The sequence below is a fragment of the Pholis gunnellus genome (assembly GCF_910591455.1).
Source record: "Pholis gunnellus genome assembly, chromosome: 5".
NCBI lineage: Eukaryota > Metazoa > Chordata > Actinopteri > Perciformes > Pholidae > Pholis > Pholis gunnellus.
Genome location: NC_136531.1, coordinates 23936891 through 23947990, shown reverse-complemented (window position 1 = coordinate 23947990; position 11100 = coordinate 23936891).

The following is an 11100-nucleotide window of genomic DNA, read 5'->3' as shown; positions in this document are numbered from 1 at the left end:
AAGGCCTTGGTCCGGATGCCTTGCCGACTGTCTACCTACAGGTTCTTGATTCAGCCTTTGCTACTGTCCAAGATGGAGAGGAGCTTTTTGCTCAATTCCTAAGTACACTTCAGGACCCGGGTGAGAAACCCTCAGCCTACCTCCAGCGACTGCAGCTCAATGGGACTGCCGTGGTGAAAAGGGGAGGCATTCAAGTAAGGGAAATGGATAAACATCTAATTAAACAATTCTGCCGTGGATGTTGGGATAACACAGTCATTGCAAACCTACAACTTGAACAGAGAAAAAGCAATCCTCCGTGCTTTGCAGAGTTATTACTTTTGTTGCGCACAGAAGAAGACAGGCAACTATCAAAAGAGAGCCGCATGAAGAAACACATGAGCTCATCCAAGCAACGAATTAGAGTTCGCAAACCGCTTGTGCTTGTGGTGCAAAAACAGAGTACGATTCAAATGTAATCGAGGATCTCAGGAAGCAAATGAACAAGTTGCAGAGCCAACTAACAGCCTTGATTTCTGAGAGGAAGACACATTCTGCACCAAGGCATGAACCGTGTCAAGTAAATGCATCAAAGTCTAGAGCTGCAAGAACTGTCGTACCAAAACAGTTAACTAAACCAAAGCCTTGGTACTGTTTTAAGTGTGGCGAGGATGGTCACATCTCCACACAATGCATTAATGCAGCCAATCCAGCTCTGGTGATGTCAAAACGAAAGGCGTTACAAGAAAAACAACACATGTGGAATGTGAAGAACACTTCCTTCAATCCATCAAACTAAGTGCAGCTTTTGCGGAGGGACAGACAGAGGCTGCAGTGAAACAATGTCCCAGAAAATGGCCTCCATCACAGTCTACTTCATATCTGTGCAAGTTACCAAAAGGACTCATTGGCACCAAAAGCACAGCACAAGTGGAGATGAAAGGAACATTATTCAATTGTTTATTGGATACGGGTTCACAGGTGACTACAGTCCCACATTGTTTTTACTGTAGTCATCTATCTGATCAAGAAATCAAACCCTTAATGGATATCCTGGAAGTGGAGGGGGCTAATGGTCAAGCTGTGCCATATATGGGCTACATTGAGCTTGATGTTACTTTTCCACCTGAGTTCCTTGGTACATCAGTTGATGTACATACTCTTGCCTTGGTGGTGCCTGATGTTAGGACGTCGCAGTCTCCTGTGCTTATTGGCACTAACACACTTGATGTCCTTTATGAGAAATGCGTTGAAGACAACCTATCGGTTAGTCACCCGCTTCCTTATGGATACAGAGCAGTGTTGAACATTCTGGAATTTAGACATAAACAGACACTTAACAGTCATCATGGCATTATCCGGATGCATGGGAAAACCTCTCAAACTATTCCGGCAGGAAGAACTGTTGTTGTGGAAGGGATTGCAGCTACACACTCTTGGCAGTCAGAAAGAGATGTCATTATTGAGCATCCATCCTCCTTCCCCTTGCCTGGTGGGTTGATGGTCAAGTCATGTCTTATTGATTTTCCCAGGTTTCAGCCATGTCAAGTGCCGGTTGTCATAACCAATGAATCTGATCATGACATCATCATCCCTGCTAGATCTGCTATTGCAGAGATGAGTGCAATTCAGACTATAATTTCCAAGGAACAAATGGTGACTAACCCAGTTAAATCCGATCATACATCCCCAAAGCCACATATGAGTTTCAACTTTGGCGACTCACCACTCTCACCTGAATGGAAAGATCGCATTACAGCAAAACTCAGCAGTATTCCAGAAGTTTTTTCCAAACATGATCTTGATTTTGGCAGAACTGATAAAGTGACTCACCACATCAAACTTACAGATGAAACCCCGTTCAAGCACAGACCAAGACCTATTCATCCCCAAGACATTGACGCTGTCCGTAAACATCTTCAAGAACTCCTTGAATCCGGAGTGATTCGAGAATCTGAATCTCTCTTCGCGTCACCTATCGTGGTGGTGAGGAAAAAGAACGGCAGTGTGCGACTTTGTATAGATTACCGGAAGCTGAACTTGCAAACCATCAAAGATGCTTATGCTCTACCTAAACTGGAGGACACTTTCACAGCACTATCTGGATCCAAGTGGTTCTCAGTACTCGACCTAAAATCGGGTTACTATCAAATTGAAATGGAGGAAGCAGACAAACCTAAAACTGCCTTTGTATGTCCCTTAGGATTCTGGGAATTTAATCGCATGCCGCAGGGGATAACTAATGCACCAAGCACTTTCCAACGTCTTATGGAGAAATGCATGGGAGAAATGAACCTGAAGGAAGTCCTTGTCTTCATTGATGACTTGATTATTTTTGCACCCACCTTAGAAGAACATGAAGCAAGGCTAATGAAAGTGCTGGATCGGCTAAAGGAGTTTGGCCTAAAACTGTCTGTGGAGAAGTGCATATTCTTCCAATCATCGGTTCGTTACCTTGGACATGTGGTTTCCAGAAATGGTGTGGAAACTGACCCGGAAAAGATTGCTACCCTCACGACATGGCCAGTACCTAAAACCTTGAAAGAACTGAGGTCGTTTCTTGGCTTTGCTGGGTACTATAGAAGGTTTGTAAAGGATTTTTCTGCTATTGTCAAACCTCTTCATAACCATACCTCTGGGTATCCACCAACACAGAAGAAATTTAACCCAATAATGAAACCAGGACAATACTTAAACCCCAAAGAGCTGTTTGGTGGTCGATGGACATCTGCTTGTCAACAGGCTTTTGAAGCCATAATTCAGAAACTTACTACTGCACCAATTCTCGCTTTTGCTGATCCTCAAAAGCCTTACCTTCTGCATACTGATGCCAGCTCCACTGGTCTTGGAGCTGTGTTATATCAAGAACAAGACGGAAAAGACAGAGTCATTGCTTATGCCAGCAGAGGGCTATCGTAGCGAATCCCGTTATCCTGCTCATAAGCTTGAATTCCTTGCTCTCAAATGGTCAGTGACAGAAAAGTTCAATGACTATTTGTATGGAAATCATTTTACAGTGGTAACAGACAACAACCCACTTACTTTCCTCCTGACATCTGCTAAACTGGACGCAACCAGTTACAGGTGGCTTGCTGCACTATCCACTTTTTCCTTTAAAATACTGTATCGTGCTGGCAAGCAAAGTGCCGATGCAGATGGGCTCTCTCGCAGACCTCATGGTGATCTGTCTGATGATGCTAAGTCTAAGAAAGAGAGCGAGCGAATTGGGAAATTCATTAAACATCATCTGTCTGACCCTGCTTTAGTCTCTATGGATCAACACACCATTCAGGCTATCTGTGACAGACAGCTCATTTATAGTGCAACTATAGATTCTAATAACAAAAAGTTGGCCCTTGTTCAATCACTTTCAAATTCCATTGATGCACTTCCTGACAGTTTTGTGAATGACAGTCAGTTTGGAACCTCCATCATGTCTCCGCTTACAGCAGCTGAGATGGCTGTAAAACAGCGGGCAGACCAAACCATCAGACATGTCATATCGCAATTGGAAGATGGAAGGACACCACCTCCTATGTTGAGAAATGAACTTCCTGATCTGCCTCTCCTCCTTCGAGAATTAAAACGATTGGAGCTCCAGAACAACATTCTTGTTAGGAAGAGGCAAATGGGATCTCAATGCACTTATCAACTTGTGCTGCCGCAGGAATTGCGACACCAAGTACTGACCAGTCTACATGATCAGTTGGGTCACATGGGAATCGAAAGAACACTGGATCTGGTTCGAACCAGATTCTATTGGCCAAGAATGTCTGCTGATGTTTACAAGAAGATAAAAACTTGTGAAAGGTGTGTCAAAAGGAAATCCCTACCTGAGAAAGCAGCACCCCTTGTAAACATAAAAACAACAAGACCTCTGGAACTTGTTTGCATGGATTTCTTATCACTGGAACCAGACAGAAGCAGAATCAAGGACATTCTTGTAATCACAGATCATTTCACAAAGTATGCAGTGGCCATTCCCACACCCAATCAAAAGGCCAAGACAGTCGCGAAATGTCTATGGGACAACTTTCTCATTCACTATGGAATTCCGGAAAAACTTCACAGTGATCAAGGACCAGACTTTGAGTCGTGGACTATAAAGGAACTGTGTGAAATGGCTGGAATGCATAAAATAAGGACTACTCCATACCACCCGAGAGGAAACCCAGTTGAGCGATTCAATCGTACACTGTTGGACATGCTTGGAACCCTAACTGATCAGGACAAAACACACTGGAAGGATTTTGTGAAACCACTAGTACATGCATACAATTGCACCAAAAATGATGTCACAGGATTCTCTCCTTACGAACTCATGTTTGGACGCCAACCACGATTGCCAGTTGACCTAGCTTTTGGACTACCTGTCCATGGTCAACATACATCCCATTCACAGTATGTTAAAGATCTTAAATCTCATCTGAAAGAGAGCTACAGAATTGCAACAGAAAGTGCTGAAAAAGTCATGCAAAGAAACAAGGCCAGATTCGACAGGCATGTCACTGCCTCTGAATTAGCTGTGGGAGATCGTGTGTTGGTCAGAAATGTTCGTCTCAGAGGCAAACATAAACTTGCTGACAAATGGGAATCTGAGCCCTACATTGTTGTAAAGAGAGCTGGTAATCTTCCGGTCTACACAGTCAGACCTGAGAATAGAGGCATTCCTCTACGAACACTACACAGAGATCTTTTGCTACCTTGTGGATACTTGACTGCCCCAAAAAGTACTCTATCTGTGAAGCAAACCCCAAAACCAAACCTTCGCTCGAATCATGATCCTCCTGATGATCCTATAGATATGACCACATTCTCGGATGACGAAGAATTAACTCCGAACTACTGGTACAGTGGGCCACCCAGCTCAGAACTTGCCAGATTCACAACCATAATTGGCATTCCAACAGATTCTGTTATGGCCCCTTCCAACACAGTCCCTGCAACCTTAGAGACCCCACAACGCACAGCTGCTGATGATCCAAACCAAGGGAAGGTTACTCAGCAGCTGGCTGACTTACCTGATGCAGCCAACAGCCCAGAGGGCTCAGTCGCAACAGGAGACGCAGAACCCGAATTAATAACTAACGATGCTGCAGATGAAACAGCGTATCATCCTACAGACAATGATTCAAACCTTTCACTTGACAGTAATTACGAGGTTCCTCTAAGCCGTTCGACTAGAACCAGGAAGCCACCAGAGCGACTTCAGTATACAAAACTTGGACACCCAGTATTGAATACTATTCAGTCACTATTGCAGGAGTTAACTAATGTATTTACATATGCTCTAACAGCTTCCGAGGGTCCCTCCTGTGTTACACCACAGCAAGCAATTAACACCTAACCCGTTCCATGTTACGGGACGTACATGAGATTAGGGGGGGAAAGTGTAACCCTCTGATCCAGAAACTATTTTTAATTACGTAGCCAATCACGGACCGCCAGCTGCCATAAATATCCGGGTCAATATTAGGTCACTTCCTGTTTACCTTTGGTTCAGCCGGACGGCATCTGAGCAGCAGCGGCTACGATCGGTGTCGTAACTAGACCGTGTGGGTTTGCGCACTAAATCTGCAGTCAGCGGTCAGGTTTTTGTGACCGAGTTCCGGAGCACGTAAAGGTTTGGATGGCGAGCTACAAATGGAGATTCCTTTGGACCACAATTCCTTTTCCTTCCCACAAGAGGTGTGGTAGGAACAAACTAAACTGATTCGATGAACAATATGAGAAACTAACTGAACGGAGAACAATATGAGAAACAACCTGAACGGAGACTCTATGAACTATATGGAAAATGAACTGAACTGAACCTTCTGACACGTTGTTTATTTCTTTTGTATGTAATTAATTTTTGTGTGGAATATAATCACAATACAACTCTTAGTCAAACTTATCTGTGACTCAGTGGTGGTTCCTTTAGCGAGCATTGGGCTCCGTAGACAAGCCTAGAATCTATAACTGTTTACAACTGGTCCTTAAATTCCTTTTATACCTTAAAAGAAGAAGCACATGTTACATTTACTTGTAGAAGGTTTAAACTAATAGGAGTTACTGAATGTATTGTACACTCTGAGAGAAACCAGAGAATTTATGACACCGCCACAAAGTAATAAAAATCAGTGAGAGGGGGATGTTATTGAAAGGTGTCTGAGCAGCCTTCAAGGAGGGAGGAATGGGTCAAGAAGATGGCCGACTGAAGTCCGAAGGGTTCGGCCATTCACAGAGCTGATCGATTGGCTGAGAAATGTGAAACATGATACTTTTAAGAGACTCAGCAGGGTCTAGGGATCGTCGAATTGCAGAAGATCCTCAGACCTCCTCCGTACCATGGGGCGCCATACCTGTCTGTCGTGTGGTGTGAACGGGGCCTCATATTTCTTGGAATATTATGTTTGTTTTACTGTCGATAGTGTAATTCAGTTTGCGGTTGTTTTGGCTTCTGTTAAGAATGTTAAATACTTTTGATTTTAACCTGAACCATTTGATTCTGGCCCTGCTTGCTGATGGAAGAAAGAGAGCAATGAGGGGGTGCTGCTTCTTCTCCTCTGTGGTCTTCTTCTCCTCTGTTTGAGACACCTTTGAATACAACTGTGTCAAATAAATGTTCTTGTCACAGGAGATGGAAAAAAATCGACCTTCATCAAGGACAGTGTTTCTTCTCATACAGACACCAAACCTCAGAGTCACACTGAACAGCTTATATGTGGTGAGTAAATCAACAGAGCATCAAAGGCTGCACGGTAACACACCATGAAGAGTGGACATCAATACAGGCATGTGTAGACACGCACAAAGCTGTATCACAGCAACCGCTGCATCAGTGGTATTACACTGTGTTCGAGCCCCAATGAAAAGACAAGTGTGTTTGATACTTCCCACCATGAAGCTTTGAAACTCCGTGTTTCGTTCATCTCACCTCATCAGTCCTCTGAGAGGATATGTGCTATCAGAAACTGTGAAAGTGAAGACAAACATACTTCTCATGTTGCTGTGTTTGGATACATCAAACCTCCGAAATAACAACTTTTGTCATTCGTGGGCCTTTTCTGAAAAGACAGATGAGATATTTACTGTTAAGAAAGTCTCTACGGAAGACGTTGTATCATAGAGAAACATAGTGTGAAAATGTTGCACCAGTGAGAAATTATGAGCATACAAGTCACTCGATGCTTACAATTTATTTGCTCTGTGTTGACGTACAGCACAACAAACGCAACAAAATTAGATTAAGGCTGCAACGGATCACAAAACTCAAGGTTTCAATCGTATCACAGTTTTAAGTCACAGATCAGATCAGCAGAAAATAAAGGGAGCAAATATAACTTTAAGATATGACACTGAAACCATTTGCCGATAAACTAAATCTCAATGGAACCGCCGTACGTTAGCTGTTAGCTCCCGTGCTGCCATCAGCTCTCCTCCTCCTGATTTCAACACAGATTTGTTATTCACAATGAAATAATTATCGGGGATCAGCAACTAGAAAGCATTAATGTCATATGATTTTTTTTAAATAATTTTAAATAGAAGCTCATCTGGGTTTATTATCAAAGCCAACCGTTCATGTGAGTTAATACGAGCAGCCACGGACGCGTTTGGCTAAATGTCACAAACTGACACTGTCACTTGCTACACTGAAACACCTGTTGCTCTGAAACGGTTGGAATTCTGTAGAACTTAATTCCGCTGTTAGAATATCGATTCTGACCAACCGAACATGCAACAACCAGACATTTTGACGCTGTTAACAGTTTTAATTTTGATGTTTAAAGCTTGCTTACTCATCCGGATGGTAAATTGGCCTCCATGACTACTTGTTGGAACTGGAAGCTTCTGCCCACTGTATCCCATATTGTTTCTTAATTTGGAAGAAATCAGACCCTGAGTCTATAACAACCCTCAGCATACTGAAAGTCCTACAAAGGCAATACTGCAAGTATTACAAGGCTGAAATCTACCATGAAATGGACACACCTCAGTTAGATGCTGGTGTGTGGTGGGTTTTATCTTGTTGTGTCTGTTATGTACGGGAAACATAACAGCCCAGACTGCCACATACCTTTACACCAATAGAAAACCACCACAGAAGAAAATGTTCCACTTGACTGGCCAATCACATTGTATACTTCCTTTGACAGACACGTATACAAAGGGCATGATATCTTTGAGTAAGAGCTGTCTCGCTGTCTTCCATCTCTTGATCATCATCACACATGGACGGGCTGCACATTTTTCTGGTCGCTCTCTTCGGTAATTATTTTGAGACAAATTTTGGATGTTTTGATTACTATTGTTAGGTTCCAATGTGAGAACAATTCATATGCACTCTCATTGTTGGTGTGTTGAGCAGGAACCTGCACCTGCTGTAATATGAAATCGTGTAACACTGCGCACATTTCAATCTGCTTTTACGATTGTCTTTGTATTCCAGGAGTTGCATCCTGCAGTCATGATTGGATCTCTGGATCAGTGTTGGAGGCAACAGTCAGACCGGGAGACAACGTCACTCTGTACTGTGACTGTAAATTATCAAGTGGAGTATACATAGTGTGGTACAGGAACTGCTCTCATGAGAACCAGCCTTCTCTTGTCCTTGAAGTGAACCTTCAATGGACTGCAACCAAAGATGTGCACGTTATGAACCCCCTTCCTCGTTTCCACTTTGTGAGAAACTTTTCTTCTAAATCCTATGACCTGCTGATCATGAACATCACTGATTCTGATGCGGGAATCTACTACTGTGGAACTGGAAAGAAAAAAGTGGAGGAAAAAGAATACATTAATTCCAAAATTCTTTACAGATATGGCAACATCTCAACAAGGATCCTATTCAGTAAGTATGCTGGTCTAAATTTGTTCCGGTAAGATCTATGTGACTGCAGTGAATATATCATTTGACTAACTGATTAGCTTACAGGAGGAAAATGTGCGCAGGCCCCATATATACTTATATTAACGATCAAAAAGGTGAACCATCATGGAGTCTTAGAGGAAGATTGTGTGTCAACAATGAAGCAGTATAATGTTTTATACAAATAATTATATTCCCAAATCTGAGACTTCATGTATCTGAAGGGTTGTAGGTCATCCTTAAATGTACATTTCCATATGTATTTTCATGCATAGTGAGCTTTGGGATTATTTCACATTTTAAATCTGAGGCTCCATCAAAGTTAAAGGTTGCACTTTGCACTTAATTCTGAAAAGATCTGAACATCTTGGCAGAATAAATAGTAATGTCGATGCAGTTTATGTTTTTTCTCTGCTCAGTGGAAACTTGAGTTCTCAAGACACTCCGCAGAATTGAACTCAAATCCATCAGTGTTTTTATTCTTGGGGCTCTAGATTCCAGGGTTCATGGAACAACTATTACACTTATGTCCCCACGCAAAGAGCTTTGTTCAGGAAAATGACACAAAATTTATTTATTTTTTTAATCGTTTGCCCTTTTGGTGAAATCAGAGTTTAATGACGCTAACTTTGTTCTTTATTCAGACTCCAGTGAGACTCCTCACCACGAGACTCCACGTGACTGTGATGTATGTTGGATTCTGCTGTTCTCCTTGTGTCCAGCTTTTGCTGTTCTCTCCTCTCTCCTCTCCTCTCTTCTGGTTTATCATCTCTGTCAGAAAAAAGGCAACAACTGTATACCTCTCCTTTAGAGCTAAATGTCAGGAATATCCATGATAATCTACAAAATGAAATGAAATGAAAAACAGAAAAAACAAACCTGAATTTGAAAGAAGTCTCTTTTTTCGATCTGTGTTTGAGTTTGGTAGCACCATGCTGTCTGTAGTGATGTTGTATTGATTTCTGCAGCTCCAGAACCTCAAGCTGATCAGCAAAGACCTCAAACAGGACTGCATCAGGTAGGTGTGACATTAGAATATATTGAATGGCAATAAATCTGTTCACGATCTTGAATTCAAACAACAAATGTCAAATTTTAGGATGAAGATGTGTGTTATGCTGCGCTGGAAATCCGCCAGGCATCACAGAGACCAAAGAAGAAGAAAACCCAGAGTTCTGAATTCAGCACCTATTCTGCCATCAATACTTCCAGGATGTCGAGACACTAAAACAAAATAACTGTTGGGGAAAATCTAAATGACTAATTATAAGGCTTTAAAAGCTTGGTGTCCTTATGTGTCCTTGTTGTGTGAACTGCCTCACCACAGTTGTTTAGTCTATGCGAAAGAACACTCAGCAGCATGTCCTGGATTGAAATGATAATAAGGACTGTGGGAGCGTTAAGATGGGTACAGAGCTATGTTATGAGAACTTAGCTTCCTGACTATGAGAATGTGACCTTTGTGCCAGAACAAATGCTCAGGTAAAGTTGCAGACATCTACTTGGCTACATGGCGTGGACGCCATTTTGTGGGTGTGTTATGCTTTCGTGACGTATTGCCTGTGACACTGTATTGTTTACTTGGTATAAATATCCGAGGCTCAGAGTCAGACCTCTGAGCAGCCTTGATCCATGTATACTGTATGTGAATCAACTCTGTCTCCTTCTTTGCAAAGAATAAATGTTAACTGATTAATGATTTTCAATCGGTCTCGCGAGAATTTTTCTAACAATAACAAACATAACTATATAACACCTGACGATGGGATCGAACCAACAGACAACCGACAGCAAATCAGGCCATGTACCTGTAAAGTGTAGAACAATTCTGTTCTTTGCTATCTAGGTGAGAAATTAGTAACATTGGAGCACTAGCATCATTTACCTATGTGTATAACATCAGTACCCGACATGGTGGCGACAGCAACAGACATCGTCAGAAGTCACATGACTGCAAGGCATCTGTACCATGCGGCAACCACTAGGTATAAAAAGCTAAGTTATTGCGGAAGTGCCATTTTCCTGCATTACCTCTACTGGCCATCAGGGGCCGACTCCTCTGGTTGCAAAAGAGAAGTCACATTGTATAGGATATTGTAAAAATGTTTCATCAGCGTTCGGTTGTTCTTAGCTCCAGTCTATCGTGTAACTTCTGGTTGCAAAAAAAAAACATGATCGCGAGAGCCAAAAACCAAGATGGCTACGGCCTAAAGGCCGAACTCGAGGCTTCAAAGCGACAGTCCACAAACCAACGGGTGATGTCACGG